The sequence below is a fragment of the Pleurodeles waltl genome, chromosome 5 (assembly GCF_031143425.1).
Source record: "Pleurodeles waltl isolate 20211129_DDA chromosome 5, aPleWal1.hap1.20221129, whole genome shotgun sequence".
NCBI classification, from domain to species: domain Eukaryota; kingdom Metazoa; phylum Chordata; class Amphibia; order Caudata; family Salamandridae; genus Pleurodeles; species Pleurodeles waltl.
In genome coordinates, this window is record NC_090444.1 from 1,152,119,029 (window position 1) to 1,152,141,878 (window position 22,850).

Here is a 22,850-nt window from a genome sequence, read left to right on the forward strand (position 1 = left end):
GACCCAGCCATATAGAAATCAGTCTTGAACCTGTTCCCCAAGGGAACTGTCCAGCCGAAAACAATCATCCTGGGACTGGTTTTAGGGTATCACCCTTCAGCAGTCAAGGTAGCTTGAATCCAGAGGCACAGTGAGCACAGGACCCACACCTGGCCATATCTTTCACACTTCATTCAACTTTAGCAACACAAAAGGATGATGGATAGAGTGCTGAAACTTTTCAAACACTCACCCCGAGTCACAGATAAGGGTTTAATCCATTGTTCTTTTACTTACCATGCCACCCCAGTTTGGACTCTGTTCCCCATGGGAACAGTCCATCCCAAACTACCAGGACAGTTCCTCCCTGGACCAAAACGAGCATCCTGGAAGCAGTTGCAGGGTATCAGCCAGACTAGCTTGAATCCAGCGGCGCAGTGAGCACGGGACCCATGTCGAGGCATACCTTTGTCACTTAGCACAACTTTAGCAAAAGGATGATGGACGAAGTGGTGAAACCTTTCAAATACTCACCCCCAGTCACATATCTGGGTTTAATCCATCATTCATTTTCTGACCATGCCATCCCAGTTTGGGCCCAGCGATATGCAAATCAGTCTTGATCCTGTTCCCCATGGGAACAGACCAGCCCGAACTGCCAGGCCAGGTCCTCGCTGGACCCAAAACAAGCATCCTGGGAAAGGTTATTGGTATTTGGCATCATGTTTTAACATAAGATATTGTGCATTTATATTTAAGTGAATTACTGATGTTAATTAATATTAAAAGTATTGTCTTTAGAGAAATAGTAGAAATGAAGCATATTATGAGTATTAAACATGAATTAATCGCACATATACTGATTCAAGTGGATTTTATTAATGTGAATTACGTGTGTGCAGAATAAATGAATGTACATTTAAACTCTTTCTAAAATGTCGTAAATAATCCTCTCCGTAAAGTAATTTGATTTGCATATGTGATTTCAATTGTAAGGTGTGCAATAGGTTTTATATGTCTATTCATTGTATTAATGTGTATGTAGGCTTTCTTAGCTTGACTAGGACTGAAAGATTCATTCTCTCAGCAGTAGAGGAAAATTACTTGCTTATTCTATTCCCTCAGAGCTGAATTCTTCCCTAGGGTGCTGACGTGATGTTAAATGTTCTATTGTATTGAAGGCGAGGAGCATGTTTCTATGTTAACTATGTAACAATATTTGGTCTAGTTGCCAAACAAGACAAGAAACTTATAGTTTTCATGTCAGAAATGTTTAGCTCATCCTGTGTATGGTGAGAAAGGATCCTGAAGTAACAACCAGCTAAAAAATATTATATTTTAGCATAACTGTATGAAGTAATTGAAATGACTAAATATTTTCTCTGTGAAAATCCAGAATAATTGCAAACTTGATGGTGTCAGCAGCTACAATTGGCTGCTTAATCTTGTGCGTAAAATAAGCCCACATGAAGGACCAATCGAAACGCCATGGATATTTCTAATTAGTGAGGAATTTTGGAACTTGAGTTAGTCTACTACTGTCTGTCAGAGTTTGCTGATGTCTCGCAAAGGCTACTGTTGTCATCTCCACCTCCTGTCCCTCTCAAAGTCTGCTGCTATATTTGATCTTTATATTATGAGTTTTTCTTAGTTCGTATTGCTCCATTTGCTTATGCTCTTCAGTATATGCCCAACCAATTCTGAACTGCTGACTTGTCCTATATGCAGCCCGTGTACTGAACTATCCTGATGCTGCTGGCTACTGATGTTGTGAGAACATGAACATTCAACTGATGAAAGCTTCCTGTCTGCTGTCCCATGAGGAGAGGTATAATTAAATGTGGTTTCTTGTTTCCCCTCTAGTTTAGATAATTACGCCAGCATATTTGTATAGAGAGTAATGCTAGTTAGATGATTTTTCCAAATTAGTTTTGTCTTTTCCTTTTTGCTTTTGTCCGCATGTGCTAGCCCATTATGCAAGTCCAAATTCATGTTAGAGATAAGAATGACCCAGCCCTGAAAACTGAATGTTATGAACTATATTTTGATGATATATTGATGTCACCAACATCTGCTTTGAAATCTGCAATTAATGAACATATTGTGATTTTGCTAATTTATGTTATTCTTTTGAAGTGTTTAACAGTATTGATGTTTAGCAGGCTAAATCTCTTTAGGCATTTTGTTAAGCCATTGGTTTTCATGTATGCTTATAACTTAGTTTTGCGCAACATAAATGTTACATTTATTTTGGGATTGTAATAAAGCTTTGAAACTTTATTCAGTTTGGAGTTTGATTTAGTGTTTAAATTGTTCATGGTGTTTAGAATTGTTTCTGGTTTAGGTCAGTGGTTCCCAACCTGTGGTCTGGGGACCCCTGAGCTTCTGCAAAGCCTTCTCAGGAGGTCCACGACTGCTTAGAATTATAATACATATATTCGCAGATTAGGTTCCCAGCTTTCAGTAATGACTCAACGGGGGTCTCCGGATTCCAATAATTATTCTGTGAGGGTCCCTGGGTTCCAATAAAGATAAAGTGGGGGTCCACAGAAGACAAAAGGTTGGGAACCACTGTTTTAGGTGATTGATCTGTGATTTAATTAATCTGAGCACTACACTCTTCACTGATTACAAAGATCCAGTCTTCTTCTAGTGGTGGGATAAGGTATGGTGTCTCACTAGCGTGCTTGTGGTTTCTGAACCCGAGGCGGGAAGAGGACCTCCGCGGGCACGCCAGCAATAGCCTCCCAAGTAGCAAATCACCCAGATTTGGTCTTGATAGCCAAATGTGGTAAGGCTTACGAAGACCAATTAGTTACTGGACGTACAGCGAATTCCAAGAGCAGGGCTATTTGCCAACTACCACCAGAAAAGCCATTATCACAACATTTGGAAGCCGGGAAAGACAAGGAGCTTTGCTAATCCTACATCTCACTCTCACTCTTCAACTTAGATAATAAAATCTCTACTAGACTGCTAGCCAAAAGACTTGCTCCCTAATGGACAAACTAGCATTGCCAGATAAGTCTGGCTTTATGCCAGGTACTTCCACCTAACATAATCTCAGAACCCTTTTCTCTCTAATGACTCATATTCATTCAGACCTTCAAGCCATCACAGTACTACCCCACTTGTAGAAGGCTTTCAACTCGCTTGAGGGACCTTTCTTTAAGAAGGTCCTTAAGAGACTAGGAATGGAAAAATGCCTAGCCTTCTTTTTTATACTCCCATCACCAAACTAAGTAGTAGAGGATACATCAATGGGTGCTTCTCAATGTCCTTCATGATTAGTAGAGGCATGTGACAGGAGTGCCTCGATTTACCCCTGCACTTGCCATAGTATGTCAGGTTTCAGGCAAATCAGCGCAACCTAGTATACACGAGGCTAGAAATGATGGTGACAGGCCAATAATTAATGAGAACTGAAATAATATACCACTAACTGCATGATCACACACTCACTTACTTCCTAGGGTTAAGATCACGTCTGTGTTATTGATGGCAGCAAGTTATTGAAGACGAGTTATGGGTCATGGTCTTTGCCCAGCAACGTGTCACTTAGTGGCATTAACTCCGTCTTTCATGTATATTATTTTATTCTCTTTGGATTCCCTCTGTGTTTCTGTTAGTTTCCTGTTTTGCACTGCCTCCTTTTGTTGGTGTGTACATCCTTCTTTGTTCAATTGTTCTGTCTGATGTGTTTGCTGCAGTGTCCTGAGGTTCACGGCTGTATTCCAGGTTGGTACAAGGCTCTTTACAGCAGCACTGACTGCCAAAGCTGGTAAGCTTTAAAATCTTTTATATATGTTATATTTTCAACTTAACTGGAAATATACTTGTGTATCATCATTTGTTTTCCTTGCGGTGTTGTTTTGACCTATCTCCAAAATATTGAGGTAGCATGTGCTGTACCTCTACTACGACAATGCTCCAACAAGGAGCAAACACCGTTCCTCTGTTTCTGTCTCTCTCCCTTTTCCTGTTTCTCCCTAAATTCGTATCACCAGCCGCAAATCTTTCTTTTCTTGGATGCGGGGACTATCAGCGGGTCTGCATCTTCAAAACCAATAGCGATGAAACCCCTGGCCTGCATTCTACATGAACGACATTCAGGAGAATTACACTGTAAACCAGAAAGGCCCTTGTGTTCCTCTACGTGGACGATATCCTCCTCTTTCATAAAAGTCCAGTTTTTAGTGTAATTGTTGTTAGCACGTCAGAACCTTAATAAGTAAACTTACAAGGAGACGCGTTTAGGTCGACAAACCTTTGGACCACATTCGGGGACTTCCCAGCATGAAAGATTTTCTTGGCATAGTCAATTAACAAATCAAAATAACAATCAATATTTTCAATCATTAATCAATAAACAGTCAATAAGAATCAATAATTGAACACACCATGACCTTTCAGTCAATAATAGCCACACCAGTTTAGTTTAAGTGTTAGGATATTTATTTCCCTATTAGTAACAATCTAATATCATGTCTGTTAACCTCAACATCAATACACCTCATTAGAAACACTCCTTATTAGTAATCAGAGCACAACTTAATCAACGCATAGACTATATTCATTCAATATTTAGGCACATCATTAATATGCATCAATTTAGCAGAGTCTCATTAGTACATGATTCAACAAAGCAAGAACTCAGTTATTTTATCAAATTGCATAGGATTAGTGAACACCTTAACTAACCTCAAATTAGCATTAGCATGTTGGGCTTCATGCAAAACATTTTATGAACACAAATTTAGAAAACATCTATACTAAGGCCTCTATCAAAAGAGCAGTTGGTACCTAGAAAGAAAAGGCAAATAGACAATCACAATTTGCATCAGATAGTTACCAATCCAACAGATCAGCAAGCAGCGTCAGTCTTCGTCCTCAGGACATCAGTTCATCAGCATCGGCAAAGATAGGATGGGGCAAAGTCTCAAGATAGCAAAGCTAAGGAACATTACTTCCCTCAGCTAGAGGAGAAGTTAGCGTTGGGAACGAATGGGGTAGAGGATGGTTTAAAGTATCAAAGCAAACGGTAAAAGAATAATAGCTCAGTAGCTCAAAAGGGGAAACAGAATGGCGAAATGGCAAAGTGGCAAGTGGAAAGTGTCCCCGTTTCTTCTTGAGTCACGCGGTTAAGTCAAAACTGTCTAACTAGTCCCTAATTCCTTATTGGATAAAGTTTGGTGCATCGTTATCTCTGTCCAATATTTTGGTAAGCACCTTGCTAGAATTTTGTACAATTCACAGTTCTCATGTCACGGATTGGTCCATGTTATTGATGTTTTCAGCAGTTGGAATGTCAGGTAGAAAATGTTGCACTTTGTTCCAGTTAGTGTCTTCATTTTCTTCTCCTAGTCCGGTTAATCTTGCACCTTTTACTAATTACACTTTTGCAGCTAGCAAGAACATCGCCTTGAGGAAGCCGGTTCTCAAGACGAAGAATTTACTACGGCTACACACACATAACTCTTGGAAAAGTACAGCTTCGTGTCCTTCAGGAAAACAACACACTACATGGTAGAAAAATACAGTTTAATATGAGGCTAGGCAGCTAGGCCTAAACCCTCGCTAAGCTAAAGCCCTTCATTTTAATAAAGCAAACTCTTAACACATAAACCTAATTATGAGATACTAATACAAATTGAAAGCATTATTGCATAATAATTCGGAATTAATAAGCCTTTTCATTAGTCTTGGTATACATTGGTAACCACTCCCCGTGGGCACATTTCAAACGTGTGCATTATTTTCTATGTTAGCACATTTTCTATGCGGCTTCATCACACAATACATTGCAAGCTTTTCGTATTATTATTGCTTATTAAAGACACACTTCGACAATCCCTCCTCTGATGACTCTTGTCATCACAAAACATTTCCCCACAAATTTTACATCAGCTAAAATTCTGTCAGTTTAATCTCTTCCCTTGTTGGCTTCCCCTTTGATTTTTCCCTAAACAATTTTTATCTTTCTTTTTCTGCCCTCCTCTTATTATTTTTCGCCATATTCAATTTTATCCTTTTGCTAATTTTACATGCCATCCACAATCCAAATAGGCAAGCTATAACAAGCAATATTCCCTGTATTATTTTAGACAATATCCCATGCCAAATGTTGCTAAGCCAATTCCCACTGAAGCAAAACCTTTTCCAACCTTTTCCCAAACACCAGGTTCTTTCAATTCCTTCAAGTCTGTACTATCCTTAGTCAAGTTAGTAAGCATACTTCTAATCTCATTACTATTATCTGGTATATATGCGCAACAATGTTGCTCATTAAGCAGTCTACATACTCTGCCATTTTTCGCTAAAAGAATGTCTAAAGCAAGCCTGTTTTGAAGAGTCATAGCCCTCTCCGCAGCAAGTTCAGTGTCCATCAGGAGTATAGCCCCTGAAAAATTTGTCAGCATGTTATCCACAACAGTAGACAGCTTTCAAATCTTTATTGAATTCAAGATAACTCCCACTGGAGGAATTATCGCCCCAAATATGTCTCCCACTACACCAGCAGCGGTCTCTCTGGTCTGTCTAGTACGATGTAATTCAGACAATTTCGGAAACTTCTTTAAGTCGTCAATTTGGTATATCTTTGGGAAAACAATCCCCAAATAACATGTCCCATACCATCCCTTCGGAAGATGGTGATAAGCATTTATCCCACATATATAGTAGATCCCTGGGATCGCCGGATCCTGTCCATTCAACATGAACGTCCATTTACTCTGAAACAAAAACACATGCTTACATTCACTCATTCCCACAAGCCCATTGTCATAATATGATTTTGGCCTTGATATGCAAAGCTTTCCTACGTGTAATGTATCTAAAGCTAACTTACCTTGCTCTCTAATTGCATCATACCCTTCGTTACTAGCAAAAACTCACTGATGCAATCCCTTTTCTAATTTATCCTTCAATGCCTTCCTCCTATCATCCGTGTGATCTAAAAAGCTTTTCTCTACAGGTGTAAGCAAGCATGTCAAATTATTGCCGTGAGCATAAGATGTACTAATTGTCAATGTCGGCTCAAAGAATCCTTTAACTAACTTTATACTATAGTATATAGCTACACCACTCAAATCCTCTATTATGGGTACATAAGAAAACATAAGATCATGATTAGAGTAGAAGTATTGAATCTCTTCCTGATTATAGAATCTTGTTAGTAACAGACTACAATTTATCCCATAGGTTAATGGCAAGCTATGATAGGTAACCCCTTCTTGTACCGAAACAGGAATCTGTGTACACACAAAGCGATCCTTTGCTTCCATTGTCTCAACATACTCACTCAGCAAGCGATAGAAAACGTTAGAAGAAAGTTTCCCTTCTGCATTAGTTCCCTCATTCAAGTATCTCTCATCCAGCTCAAACCTCTCCCAAGCTGTTGGAGCAGTAGTAGTTTCAGGAACTGAAGCATTGTTAGTCACACTCTTATCCATTAAAGGCATACCCACAATCACAACCCCAATCAATATCACACACACAATACCTAAACCAACACTCAAATATTTACAACACCTACTCTCTCTATTCTCCTGTCTAGTGTTAGCCATAATCTGTAAAGAATCAGAAAGTGAAGGATGGTTAATTCAAAACAACAACAACAGAGGATGGTTAAAATATTTTCTCCCTCTAGCAGCAAAGTTAAAACAAGCAAAATCTTCTTTCAGCAGTTACTTACAGCTTTCAGTTTCACTCCCAGGATCCTTTGTCAATTCCGGTTAGCAGCTTGTCAAAATCGGTTTCCAAAAGTCAATTCAGGTTTTCAAAGTCTCATCCGGTAAATTCTCAGTCTCTTTTCTCAATTTTAAATTTTTGCTCAAATCTCTACACCAATTCAGTCTCTTCAACCAGACTCAGGTGCCAAAGTATTGACCTGGGACTTCTTGATCAAAACAAAATGCCAAGAACTCCTGTTGCCATTCAGCTGTAGTTTCATACGCCCATTCAGGACCTGTGTACCTTCTATCTGCTACTCTCTTTCTTTTCAACTTGCGATCACCTTGCAACTCTCCTTCACTTAGATCTCTCGTTGTTGTGTCAACTTCTTCTTCTATTGCATCTTCGACAACCACTTCTCCCCTTTTCACTTGCAACTCTGGCCACTTGTCTCCTTTCAGTATGTCTCTGGAGTTTGATCCTTCCTGTGGCAGCCCTTCTTTCTCTCTTGACTCTATGGTGCTTTCTCTTGATGGACCTGCAATCTGCTCAGGAGAAGTCTGGACACTCTGACTCTCTTCCGCCTCAACTCCTTTGCCTTCTGGGTCTGTCAAGTGCTCTGGCTCATTCCCATAATCGTCTGCTTCTGGGAGAACCTCCCTCTGACTAGGCTCTCCTGCCGCCTCAGTTGATGTAGGCTCACCGTCACCCCTCTGGATCTCTTCTCCTTCATCTCTTACTGGAGTGACCAAACCGTCATCAACGGGCTCTCCTTCTGTCTCAGTTCCCCTTCGATCACTCTCCGGCTCTGAGACTTCCTTGTCGGTTGTTGGTACTTTCAACAACTCAACTTCCTCATCAGTTGGACACGTCACCTTCTTTGTGTGACTGGCATGGATACAGTTCAGAACTCCTGCACACTTCACAGCAGTGGTAGTCGTTAGTATCACTTGGTAAGGTCCCTTCCAACGTGGCTCTAAGCACGTCTTCCTTACGTGTTTCTTGATGACAACCCAATCACCAGCTCTCAGGTTGTGTCCTGGATCATGAATTGTTGGCAGGGTGGTAGCTTCCACCTGGTGAAAAAAAGAACGGACCACATCAGCCAGACCCTTGCAGTAGTCCAACACCATATCATCCGTGATATTCACAAGAGCATTCGCAGGCACTGCGGGCAGTCTCATAGCTCGACCCATGAGAATCTCATGCGGAGACAGTCCTGTTTTCTTGTTAGGTGTATTTCTCATTGACAATAACACTAAAGGCAATGCGTCGGGCCATTTCAAATTCGTGCCTGCACACATTTTCGCCATTCTCGACTTCAGGGTACCATTCATCTGTTCCACTAGTCCTGATGCTTCAGGGCTGTAGCTACAATGCAACTTCTGCTCAATGTTCAATGCTGCACACAGTAACTTAACCACCTCATTGTTGAAGTGACTTTCCCTATCTGTTTCTAAAGAAATCGGAAACCCAAAACTTCGTATCAGTTCCCTAAGCAGCAATTTCGCTACTGTGAGGCTGTCATTTCAATCCAATGGCTAACGATACACACAATCGCCAATACATACCTCAAACCTCCACACACAGGTATCTAAATGAAACCCAATTGCATTCTGCTAAATGGACCTGCAGCTCTCCGAATGTGGCTCAAATTCACCACTGTCCCTTTCCCCGCGTTCATCTGTTGGCAGATGACACAACGATGGCAAATCACCTCTGCAGCTTGTCTAAACTTTGGGTTAAACCAGTCAATCTTGAACAACCTAATCATGGCATCCCTCCCAATGTGTGCTTGACCATGATAAAACCTCGCAAACTGTGACAAAAGACTGTTCGGCAAGACCATTTTCCCTTCGTCTGAAACCCACAAATCATCTGGTCTTTGTACACATTGCTTCCTAACCCAAGAACGCTTCTCATCTTTGCTGGCACGTCCCTGTAACAATCTCAACTCTTCTAATGTGTCAATCACTCTCAATGCGTAACCTGTGCATGTCTCATTTTCTTGTTCAGGTAACAATCCCCATTGATCTTTAAACGATATATAGTCCAATGCGCAAAACCTTGCGACTTGATCCGCATGTCCATTTCCCATTGAAACAAAATCTTGTGACTTCAGGTGTGCACTGCATTTCACCACAGTAATTTAATGAGGTAACTGAACCGCATGCAACAACTCCTTAATTCTTTCACCATTTTTCACTGGCGAACCAGAAGAGGTCAAATAACCCCTGTGTGACCATAGTTGGCCAAAATCATGAACAATTCCAAATCTGTATCGACTATCAGTATAGATGGTGACTCTCATCTGAGCAGAGGCATGGCAAGCCCTGGTAAGAGCTACCAGCTCAGCTACTTGAGCGGAATACACTCCTTGAAGCCAGGACGCTTCCAGGATATCAGAAATCGTGCATACAGCATATCCGGCTCTCAACACTCCTACTAAGTCTCTCAAACATGAGCCATCAACAATGATAATTTGTTCATTTTCTTCCAATTGGGTATCTTTAATATCAGGTCTTGGTTTGGTGCACATTTCTGTTACCTCAAGATAATCATGTTCTACATTTTCCAGATTTTCAACCTCTGTATTTTCACTTGGAAGCAAAGTTGCCGGGTTCAACACTGTACATCTTTTTAACGTTACATTTGGTGACCCCAATATAATCGTTTCATATTTGGTCAATCTTGCATTTGTCATATGCTGCTTTTTAGTACTAGTCAGCAGGATTTCAACTGAGTGAGGGACCATGACTGTTAAAGGATGTCCCATCAATATGGCTTCACACTGTGTGAGGCTTTGTCCAACTGCTGCTACTGCACGCAGACAACCCGGTAAGGCTGCTGCAACTGGGTCCAAAGTAGCTGACAAATATACTACTGGTCGGTTTACACCTCCATGGACCAGTGTCAAGACAGACAAAGAACATGCATCACGTTCATGACAAAACAGAACAAAAGTTTCGTGTAATCAGGCATACCTAAAGCTGGAGCCCTGCACATGCTCTCTCTTAACTCAGTAAAGGCTCTCATTTCCTTATCTCCCAACACTATAACATCCGGCCCCTCCTTGACCGTCTGCCTCACCAATGGCTTGGAGATGACTGAGAAATTCAGGATCCACTGACGACAGTAACCCACCATTCCCAGAAACATCCTAACATCTCTCCGTGTTGTTGGGGGATTCATCTGTAATAAAGCAGTTATTTTTTCTCTGGATAACTTCCTCGACCCTTTCTCAATTTGATGACCCAAATACTTCACCTCTTTCTGACAGTATTGCTATTTCTTTGGGGACACCTTGTGCCCGTTCTTTCCCAAGTGATTCAGTAAGGCAATCGAATCGTACTTGCACTCATCCCTTGTTTTGGATGCGATCAACAAATCATCAATTTACTGCACTAGAGTCGATTGGAAAGGCAGCTCCAATAACTCCAAATTCTTCTTCAGTATCTGGTTGAATATGGAAGGTGATTCCAAAAACCCTTGAGGAATCCGACACCAACTGTAGACCTTGTCCAAGAACTTAAAACTGAACAGAAATTGGCTGTCCTCATGAAGAGGCACAGTAAAGAACGCTTCGGACAGACCAATTACTGTGAACCATTCTGCATCGCATGGAACCTGAAACATAATCACAGCCAGATTTGGCACCACTGGGCAACATGTCACCACTATATCATTGATCTTCCTCAAATCTTGGACAATCCGAACCTTCCAACAAGGCTTTCTCAGTCCCATTATTGGTGAATTACATGGACTGCTCATCACTTCTTTCAAGACTCCCTGTTTCACAAAATCCGCAATTAATTGCGCAACCTTTATAAGGACATCTTGCGCCATATGATACTGCGGTATCTGGGGGAACGCAGCGTTTGGCTTCACACTGATTTTGACTGGCTCTACCCCCTTTATCAGCCCTGCTTCTTTCCCTGTCAAATCCCACACCTTTTCTTGAACTGTTCCCTGCAAGTCTGCCGGGAGATCAACCACTGCGAACATCGGGAAGAAGCTAATCAGAGGATATTCCTCATCTGTGGTCTCAGTTTCAGGCTCTGAACCCTGTCCCTCCCCTTCATCATCACTGTTTGTCTGGACCTCAATTCCCTCATTGGAACAGGTGATTGAACACCTCGTCTTGCACAATAAGTCTCTTCCTAATAGGGATACAGGACTTGAATCGCAAACCACAAATCTGTGCAATCCTTGGAAAGTGCCAAGTTCAACCTTAACCAGATCTGTGATCGGGTTAGTCAGGAGTTGGTTTGCTACTCCTACTACCTTAATTGTCCAACCCGAAAGGGGCAATTTCGGAACCTCAGCACTTCTGACTGTGGAGCGTGCAGCTCCTGTGTCAACCAAGAATGGAACCTTGTGACCCATAACCTTCCCCTGAACATAGGGTCCTCTCTGATCTACCTCTAAGGATGTTGCAAGCCTGCACTCTTCTCCGTCTGAACTCTCATCTGACCATTCATCGTTTATTCCATTCTCACCACGCAATGGGTACTGCTGTACTGTGTTATTCTGACCCATTCTGTGACCTGCGACCTGTTGAGGAAGCATCACCTGTTGCTGTTCCATTGGAGCTAAAGGCACTTGCATTTGATGTCTAGGTACCATGGGGACCTGCTGTTGCATCAGTTGTAACTGCTCTGTCTGCATACGTGGCATTTGGACCTGCTGCATGGATTGAAATCCCTTGCATTTGATTCACATTATTCTGAAAATTTGGATTTGGACCTCTCATTCTTGGTCGTCTCACATTTTGGAATGAACTGACATCATTGCTTTGTTGAACAACACCATCCTGCACCACCATTGGGCACTCCCGCTTCCAGTGTCCAACGACCCCGCAAGCATGACAAGGTAACATCTTCTTCATTCCCTGTGCATCGTTTTGAACCACTACAGTGTTCAAGTCTGGACTGCGGTTCACAAAACCTCCTCAACCTCTACCTCTCACCTGCGCCTGAAACATCCCATTTCGTTGCAGCTGCTGTACCATCGGTTGTAGAAAACGTCCCTGAATCCCTGTCTGTGCTGCCTTAATTTGCATCACCATCGCTTTCTCTTTCAACTTTCTCTGCTTCAACTCACTCTCATCGCTGCAGTACTTCGCATACTGCAACACCTCATCAATCAGCTTTGCTTACCAGCAAATTAAATGATTCTTAATCATCTGGCCAATCTCAGGTCTCAACCCTTCCACGAATCTGAACAAAAGGTGATTCATGTTCTTCGCCTCAATAACCTCTGTACCGCTGTAATGTTTAAAAGCCTTCAACAACCTCTCATAATAGGCATGTATCGACTCCTTGACCTCCTGAGCCATTCGATCAATCCTTTGCCAATCAATATTCTTAGGCGAAACTCTTGTTTTCAGGAATTCAATCAATTTATAATAATACTTCATCACATCAGGAGACGGCGCCCCTGTGATTCTGTCCCTTGCCGGTTCCTCAGTCGGCCAATCTAAACTCCTTTTGCACTCAATCCACAAATCAGCTGGAACTATGATCTCAAAAAGAGTATTCAGGTCTTCCCAAAGACACTTCGCAAGCTTCACAAATCTGTCTCTCTGCTGGTACCACTCTATTGGTTTCTCCCTCAACCTGGGGAAATCATTCGCAAATGACAAAATATCACCTCTAGTCCATGGTACATGGACAAGAACCCCTCCGCCAGTCTCTCTCATTGTTAACATCTTTACCGTGCTCGTATCCGGTAATGTTTTAACTGACTGTTTTATGAAATCACTCTTCCTTTTGTCTCTTTTCTTCACCCATCTGCCTTCCCACTTCTCTAAGGCTCCCTAAACGTATGCACTCTGCAGTATCTCCTTGAGGTGCGCTTACATTCCAGTAGACCTCATGTGTTCTAAATCCTTTGGCTCAAAATCTAATCTATAACTTCTCTTCAAATGTTTGGTATTTTCTAAATCTACGCCGTACTTGTCTGCCAAATTTGCCAACCTCTGGTGCCCCTGCTCATTTCTCTAGTTATCTTTGGGCACAAGTACCTCAATTCTGCTTCTGTGTATGACTCTAGCCTGTTTACAGCCATGCTCCCTTCAACAAGTTCCTTGGCTTCCATACCCAACCTCACATGGTTCAGGTACTCTCCTCCTTCCGTCCTCCCTGCTGCTACAGGAGTAGTCTGTGGAGTATTAAGCTTGTCTAACCAGTCGGTCAGCTGTTGTGCTGTTAAACCTTGCTATGAGATATTCCGAGCCTGCACTAAAGGTGCCTGCGGCACATTTGCATTCGGCATATGGGGTGTCAGCAGTCTTGAACGTGAGTGTCTCATGGCAACTGGAGGAGCCCCAATTGGGCTAAAATCCAACAGAGACCTAGATCCTTCAAATGTCGGTTCACTTGAGTCGTTCTTTGGGAGCTTCCTACAAACCCTCCTCTTGTCATGTTTTGTGTCATTACCCCTTGATCGCATACACTAGGCTTCACCTGCGCATACAATGGTACTGGTGGACCAACCGTAATAGGCAAAGATATGGCATCTGGTGTCTGTCTGGTTCCCAAGACCTGTGGAAGACTAACTCCCATATACTGGCTTATCACTGATGTCATGTCTGCTTGCGGTCCTGTGACCGAAGTATATCTCAGGATCATTTGCGGCTGCACCTGGGGCAGTAAAGGTGGAGTTGGTTCAGTCTGAATCAACTTTGGCCTCCCGCATACTGACTCTGTCGGCATCATCAGATTAGTGGTAGTCTCTAGAATGGGTACATCAGGGTCTATCCTCTGAACCTGTGGCGGTTGCAACTGAGGCTGCATAACCTGGGTGGCGGACACGCCAAAACTGCTCTGCATCAGGACTTGTGTCGAGACAGGACTAACCTGTATTGTATCCATTGACACCTTCTCTTGTGTCAAACCTGTAGGACTTGTACTAGTATTTGGTCTATTGTCATCTATCACATATGGCGGTGGTCTATCATTCAGTAACTGATTAAGGAATTCATCATCATATGAGTCCTCTGTCCCTATTGAGGGCTTTCTAGCCTCTTTATCTCTGGAGGGACTTTTGTCAGTCTTACGGGTAGCTTTCCTCCCTTTGTCTTCAACCTCTGGGGTTATCGCTGGAAACAACCTAAGTCCATCTATTTTCTCTCTCCTCCAAACTCTCTGTGCACTATCCCATCTAGCCTCTGCTAGTGACTTTTCTGCTTTCTTCATTCTCCTCTCAAATTTCTGTTGCTGTTGTCGTATTGCCATTAGTTCCCAAATTGCTAATGCCTCAAACTGTGCTGGCCTTGGAGGTGGCTTCAGCTCATTTAGCACCCTCCGCAGATTTTCTAAAACCCTCAAATTGAACGTTCCGTTCTCAGGAAACGCTAAGCACCCCTTTTTCTCCGTAGCTGTGCACCATTGCTTTAGCCAAAGACATGGCGCGACACCCTTTTCCTCCATCACAATATAAGCAGGTTTACCCTCTGGCAGTGTAACCTCCCCTACACTTGTGGTAATGTATACATCTACCCTCAAAGCGCTCTTTAAAGCCTTGAAAATTTACATCTTTACGTCTTTTATTTTGTTCACAATCGAATTAGGAAGTGACTTTAATTCCCAGAATTCTCTTCACCTACCTTCTCAACCAATTGCCTCTCACGGACGGCTGCCACTCCTTGTGCGACCCTTCTCACTAACCAACCTATCCCAGCGTGACTCCAATGACATCACACTCACACACACTGCGGCTGACAAAGTCTTGTGGCTTGTCTTCCCACTCTCGATTCACACAAAACCAATGCAATATATTGCGACCACCAACCAAAAAAACTCAAAATTTGCCGGTTTACTACAGGAAAGGGTAACACAATCGCTTCAGAACTTTACAGAGATTTCTCTTTGCCTCGGCCGCAACTCTCTACTTCTCAGATCCCGCACACGCAAGCAAAATTTGACCTGCAAATTCTAGTCTCGACTTGTCAATGGATTATTGTTCTAGTGCACTTTAGAAGTCACCAAATCTCCACCAAAGTTTTCATTCACTCACTTGACTCAAACTCGACTCGTCCACTTCACTATCGACCTATTAAACCGCAAAAATTACAACATAAACCAAATGTCTCATACACTTATCAATATACTCCTGAGTCTTAGACCACGCATGGTCCGTACATCATCAACAACCACGTGGACAATTTTTTAGCACAAAGCGCCACACTCACATGAAGTTCGTCGACTTCCCTACTCTCATACTGCAGAGTACTAAAACATCATCCTCTGGCCTAAAATCCTCACAAACCTCACAATTCACCTGCGGTATGCATAAGCTGTGCAAGCGCAAAACCTACTTCATTCACACTATCACTAGAACACTGAGAACATACTCAAACTCCCTTCAGCAAGCTCCGAGAATCCGGGAAAGTCATTTAGGACTTAGAGACACATCATCCCTCTAATTTGCATCATTTGGAAAAGAAAAACCCACAAAACCCCAATTTTTCGGTACACCTTGCCTACCATCAAATCGCTTCACCTTGTACCATCCGTACCAGGATTTCAAAGGACCAACCCATCAATCTCTACCAAACTGTTGATCTTTTCGCACCGGGGCCCCGGAGAGCCAAACCAACGGCACTGTTACAAAACTGTTACGGAACCGTGATCTTTCGTACTGGGGCCCAAAAGGGCCAAACCATCACCTCTGCTACCAAAAACTGTTACCGCATCAGAGCCTTAATTAGTAAACTTACAAGGAGACGCATTTAGGTCGACAAACCTTTGGACCACGTTCGGGGACTTCCCAGCACAAAAGATTTTCTTGGGATAGTCAATTAACAAATCAAAATAACAATCAATATTTTCAATCAATAAACAGTCAATAAGAATCAATAATTGAACACACCATGTCCTTTCAGTCAAGAATAACCACACCAGTTTAGTTTAAGTGTTAGGATATTTATTTCCCTATTAGTAACAATCTAATATCATGTCTGTTAACCTCAATATCAATACACCTCATTAGAAACACTCCTTATTAGTAATCAGAACACAACTTAATCAACGCATAGACTATATTCATTCAATATTTAGGCACATCATTAATATGCATCAATTTAGCAGAGTCTCATTAGTACATGATTCAACAAAGCAAGAACTCAGTTATTTTATCTATTTGCATAAGATTAGTGAACACCTTAACTAACCTCAAATTAGCATTAGCATGTTGGGCTTCATGCAAAACATTTTATGAACACAAATTTAGAAAACATCTATACTAAGGCCTCTATCAAAAGAGCAGTTGGTACCTAGAAAGAAAAGGCAAATAGACAATCACAGTTTGCATCAGATAGTTACCAATCCAACAGATCAGCAAGCAGCGTCAGTCTTCGTCCTCAGGACATCAGTTCATCAGCATCGGCAAAGATAGGATAGGGCAAAGTCTCAAGATAGCATAGCTAAGGAACATTACTTACCTCAGCTAGAGGAGAAGTTAGCATCTGGCAAGAATGGGGTAGAGGATGGTTTAAAGTATCAAAGCAAACGCTGAAAGAATAATAGCTCATTAGCTCAAAAGGGGAAACGGAATGGCGGAATGGCAAAGTGGCAAGTGGAAAGTGTCCCCGTTTCTTCTTGAGTCACGCCGTTAAATCAAAACTGTCTAACTAGTCTCTAATTCCTCATTGGATAAAGTTTGGTGCATCGTTATCTCTGTCCAATAATTTGGTAAGCACCTTGCTAGAATTTTGCACAATTCACAGTTCTCATGTCACGGATTGGTCCATGGTATTGACGTCTTCAACGGTTGGAATGTCAGGTAGAAAATGTTACACTTTGCTTTCCAGTCAGTGTCTTCATTGTCTTCACCTAGTACCGTTAACCTTGCACCTGTTACGAATTACACTGTTGCAGCTAGCAAGAACATTGCCTTGAGCAAGCCGGTTCTCATGAGAAAGAAATTACTAGGGCTACACACACATAACTCTTGGAAAAGTACAGCTTTGTGTCCTTCAGGAAAACAGCACACTACATGGTAGAAAAATACAGTTTAATATGAGGCCAGGCAGCTAGGTCCAAACCCTCTCTAAGCTAAAGCCCTTCATTTTAATAAAGCAAACTCTTAATATATAAACCTAATTATTATGATATATTAATACAAATTCAAAACGTTATTGCATAATAATTCAGAATTAATAAGCCTTTTCATTAGTCTTCGTATACATTGGTAGCCACTCCCCGTGGGCACATTTCAAACGTGTGCATTATTTTCTATGTTAACACATTTTCTATGCGACTTCATCACACAATATATTGCAAGCTTTTCGTATTAATATTGCTTATTATAGACACACTCCAACACTGTCAAACAGAGATATCACTAAATACAGGACCAACTAAGTCTAAGCTTTAGCAGAAATCTTCCCACTCACCAGAATAACCTCACCAGCAGAACTAGAATACTCTATCAGAGATGGATTAAACTCCGGGTTTTGATGTCGGTACCCATTTCCATTGTCAAAATGGCGATCCTCATGAAGTTTCAATATTTTTTCACTAATTTACTCACTACACTGAATAAGATATTCTTTAAGAGGCTTACTGTAGTACCAATCAGCTTGATGTGGGCAGATAAATAACTCAGAATTAAAAGGGATATCCGTATACTCCCAGTCGAGAAAAGGGGATTTGCCATCCCAGATATAGAACGTTATTATTATACAGCTCAGTCTCATATTGCTATTTACTGGCAACAATCAGAATCTTACTCTCAGCGCTTAGTTTGGAAAGGGACCAGATCGAGAAGGACACAGTAAACACAGTCCTTTCCTTTCCCCTCCCCAGATCCACCCTCCTGATGCACACAGTCAATAGCACTGACTGGGCAATGCTAGAATCATGGATGTCATTAAGAGATTGCCAGGGGGTACAGCTGCAACCCCTGGCATGCCCTTTGTGAACTCTGGCACTGGCTTTGGTACCTCTGGATTCAGAGGAGGCAAAATCAGTGCCAGTGCAGATTGTCCCATATGCCTGTTTTTTTTTTATTATGCTAATAGTAATAATCTGTTATCCACCATTACTATAAGAAAAATAGAACCCTGTAATCAGGAACAAGACCTGCTCTGGCAGCTGAGGTAAGTAAAACATTTTTTTAAATATATGTTGTGTAAGAGTGACAGAATGCGTATGTGTGAGCATGTGTGTTAGAAATTGGGTATTTGGTTGGCAGTCAGGTTACCCTCTGTCCAAGCAAAGACCCTCCCTCTAGTCAGGGTAAGAAACACACAATCCAAATTATCCTGTGCCCACCCTCTGGTAGCTTGGCACTGAGCAGTCAGGCTTAACTTAGAAGGCAATGTGTAAAGTATTTGTGAAATAAATCATACAATAAAACAATATAGCACCACAAAAATACACTGCACAGTGTTTAGAAAAATATATAATATTTATCTGGGTAAATGCAGGTCAAAATGATTAAAGATGAAATAAGCAAATGTAAGGATATCACTGAAAGTGATATAAAGTGCCTTAGAATTGAAATATTACTGTAGAGGTAATAGAAAGTGTCTTAAGTTCTCCTAGAAACAACAAGTGGCTCTTGCGGGGCAAAGTACCTGGTTTGCGTTGTAAAATCCTCGCAAGGGACCGCAGAGGAGGAGATGCGTGTAAAACTGTAGTTGTGCGTCGGTTGCACCCCTTTGCACACAGACTTGCGTCGTTATTTTCCATGCGAGGAAGACGTCCATATTGATAATACAAACTGCCCTTCCGCAAAATCACTTTTGGCCTCGCTGGCAGCATTAGATCTTATTAAGTACACCTTTGGACCCACTCACCACAAAGGCCATACCATCAACCTTATTTTCAGTAATCTTCCTGATCTTTCTATTCATACCCCTCTGCCTCTTACCTGGACAGACCACCATCTTTTGTCATTCACACCTTTCTACAATATTCCCTCTGGTCTTCAAACCACCACAAAAATCACTGGCCGTCTATGGCCAAAACTCGTGCCTAAAGAATGGCATAACAGACTTTGCTCCTCATCCCCAAATTACAATGACTCTCACTTCACCAATGTAGAGTCCTTCAACAGCTGGATTTCCACCTCCCTAGATTCCATTTTGACTATTAAGACAAGATTAAAGAAACCTATACACAAGGTTAATCCGTGGTTCTCTCCCTTACAGCTAGAACAAAAAAAGAACTGCAAGAAGTTGGAAAGAATTTGGGGTAAAAACTACAGTACTTCCTCCAAGGAAACTTATAGACAATCCATTAGAAGTTATCATCATAACATTAAATTAGCTCAATCCTCATACTATAGCACCAAAATAGAGCAATCGGCAAACTCGCAGAAAAAGATTTTTCATATTTTCAAAGAACTTACCCTCGTACCTTCGGGCGACTCACCTATAGAGGCTTCAACTGAACATTGCAATAAGCTAGCAGTTTACTTTCAGGAGAAAATCACCAATATATACTCTTCCTTTCCTACCACCACCAATCAGAAATCCATGAATGATCAGGGCGCTAACCTTCAGCCCTCAGGGATCTCATTTGCAGCTTTCCAGCCCCTAACAGATACTCTGGTTACAAATCTTCTTCTAAATATCAAGTCAGGATCTTCTCTTGATCCCACCCCCCTGCCATTTTGGCACTGGTTTCTGATACCATTGTTCCGCCACTAACAAGGATCTTAAATCACTCCTTATCTGTAGGATTACTGCCACAATCCTTTAAACATGCTATTATCAAACCACTTCTGAAAAAGCCTAAACTCAACCCTATGTTACTCAGTAACTATAGGCCCCTTGCCCTTCTCCCTATTTCAGCAAAACATTTGGAAAAACATGTTGACAATCAATTGACCAGCTTTCTTGAGAACCATGAGCTCCTAGATCCAACACAAATGGGATTTAGATCCCAACATAGCACTGAGTCGGCTCTCTTGTCAGTCACCGAGCCTACTCTGCAGCTTTTAGATCAGGGAGGACATGTAGCTATTATCCTGCTGGACCTCAGTGCTGCCTTCGACACTGTGGATCACAATTTCCTCTGTCATAGGCTTCCACTCCAAGATAGGGATAGAAGGTACAGCATTATCCTGGTTCTCCTCTTTTCTCACAGGAAGAACCTTTCAAGCCTTAGATCGTTATTTTCTATCAGATACCTTTCCCCTGACATGTGGAGTTCCCCAGGGTTCTTCCCTGAGCCCTACTCTTTTTAACATTTATCTTTCTTCCCTGGCTAAAGTAGTTAAACCTTATGACCTTTCAGTGGTCACACATGCTGCCAACACTCAATTGATAGTATCCCTCTCTAACACCAAGGCTTCTTCTCTAACTAATCTTTCCCTATGTCTGGCGGACATCTGTAATTGGATGAACCAATCTAAACTAAAATTCAATGATGGGAAATCAGAGGTGATGATCGTGGGCAATGGAGCTCCCTCAATCCCCTTGGCACTGTACTCAGAGGCTTTTAGGAATCTTCCTCCCCCTAAGGAGTATATAAAGAGCCTTGGTTTTTGGCTAGACCCCCGTCTAACTATGGAACAGCAGTCAAAAAAGATTTCCTCCTCCTGTTTTGGTCTCCTGAGAGCCCTCAGAAAGATTCTTAATCTTCTACCCCCTCTGGCCTGAAGAATTCTTATTCAGGCTATGATACTTTCTCGGCTTGACTACGGCAATTCCCTCTTTCCCAGCTCCCCAGAATATGTAGTGAAGAAACTCCAGGTCGTACAGAATGCGGCAGCCAGGCTCCTTATGAATGTAACAAGACACCACTCTGCAAAGCCAGCTCTAGCTGCGCTTCACTGGCTACCTATAAAACAACGCATTCACTTTCAAGCCCTATGTATGACTCATAAAGCTCTGCACAATAAAGGTCCTCTTTTTCTCAGGCAAAGCATCTTCTTTCATGTTCCCACTAGAACGCTGAGATCCTCCATCTCCCGGTTAGTACATATAGCGCAATTTAAGAGGTCCTCAAGGGGAGATAATTCCTTCTCAGTTAAAACAGCCCGCCTCTGGAAAGCCCTTCCCTTAGAGCTTCGGCAAGAACCCTCAGAATGCTTGTTTCAGAAAAAACTAAAAACTGCCCTTTTTCCGAGCTAACACTCTTCGTTAGCCAATATTTCCACCTCAGTAGTTGTTACGTCCCTTTAGCGCTGGGAGGCCCTAGGGTAGTCATGCGCTCTATAAATGTTTTGAACTAAACTAAACGTTGCGTCGATTTCTGGCGCACAGACTTGGATCCTCTTCGGGTTGCATGGTTTTTGGACACCCCGGGGATGATGCGTGGAATCCTGGGCTTGTGGAGCGAAGTCACAGGTACTGCGTTGATTCTAGTGGGCGATGCATGGAACTTCCTTCCGCGCGGCAGGTGCTGCGTTGATTCCTCTCAGGAAGTCAGACTGCGTCGTTCTGAGTCGGCTTGCGTTGATCCAGTAGGGCCGTGCATCGAAGTTCTGGTTGCGTCGCTGGCACTGCGTCGATCTTCTGTCGTGAAGTCGGCCTGCGTCGTTCCGGTCTCAGCGTGCAGTGAATTTTTCACTCCGAGCAGGCTGTGCTTCGGGTTTGGCAGGTGGTGCATTAAATTTTCACCGCACAGTGATTTCAGCTGCAGGAGAAAAGTCTTTTTGTTCCTGAGACTTCAGGGAACAGGAGGCAAGCTCTATCCAAGCCCTTGGAGAGCACTTCTGCAGCACAGCAAGAGAGCAGCAAGACAGCAGGGCAACAGCAAGGCAGCAGTCCTTCTCAGAAAGCAGTCAGGCGAGTCCTTTGGGTAGCCAGGCAGTTCTTCTTGTCAGGGTGCAGATTCTGGTTCAGGTTTCTTCTCCAGGAAGTGTCTGAGTTGGTAGGGCAGAGCCCCTGTTTTTATACCCAAATGTGCCTTTGAAGTGGGGGAGACTTCAAAGAGTGGCTTAGAAGTGCACCAGGTCCCCTTTCAGTTCAATCCTGTCTGCCAGGGTCCCAGTAGGGGGTGTGGCAGTCCTTTGTGTGAGAGCAGGCCCTCTACCCTCCCAGCCCAGGAAGACCCATTCAAAATGCAGATGCATGCAAGTGAGGCTGAGTATCCTGTGTTTGGGGTGTGCCTGAGTGAATGCACAAGGAGCTGTCAACTAAACCCAGCCATACGTGGATTGTAAGACACAGAAAGATTTAAGTGCAGAGAAACACTCACTTTCTAAAAGTGGCATTTCTAACATAGTAATATTAAATCCAA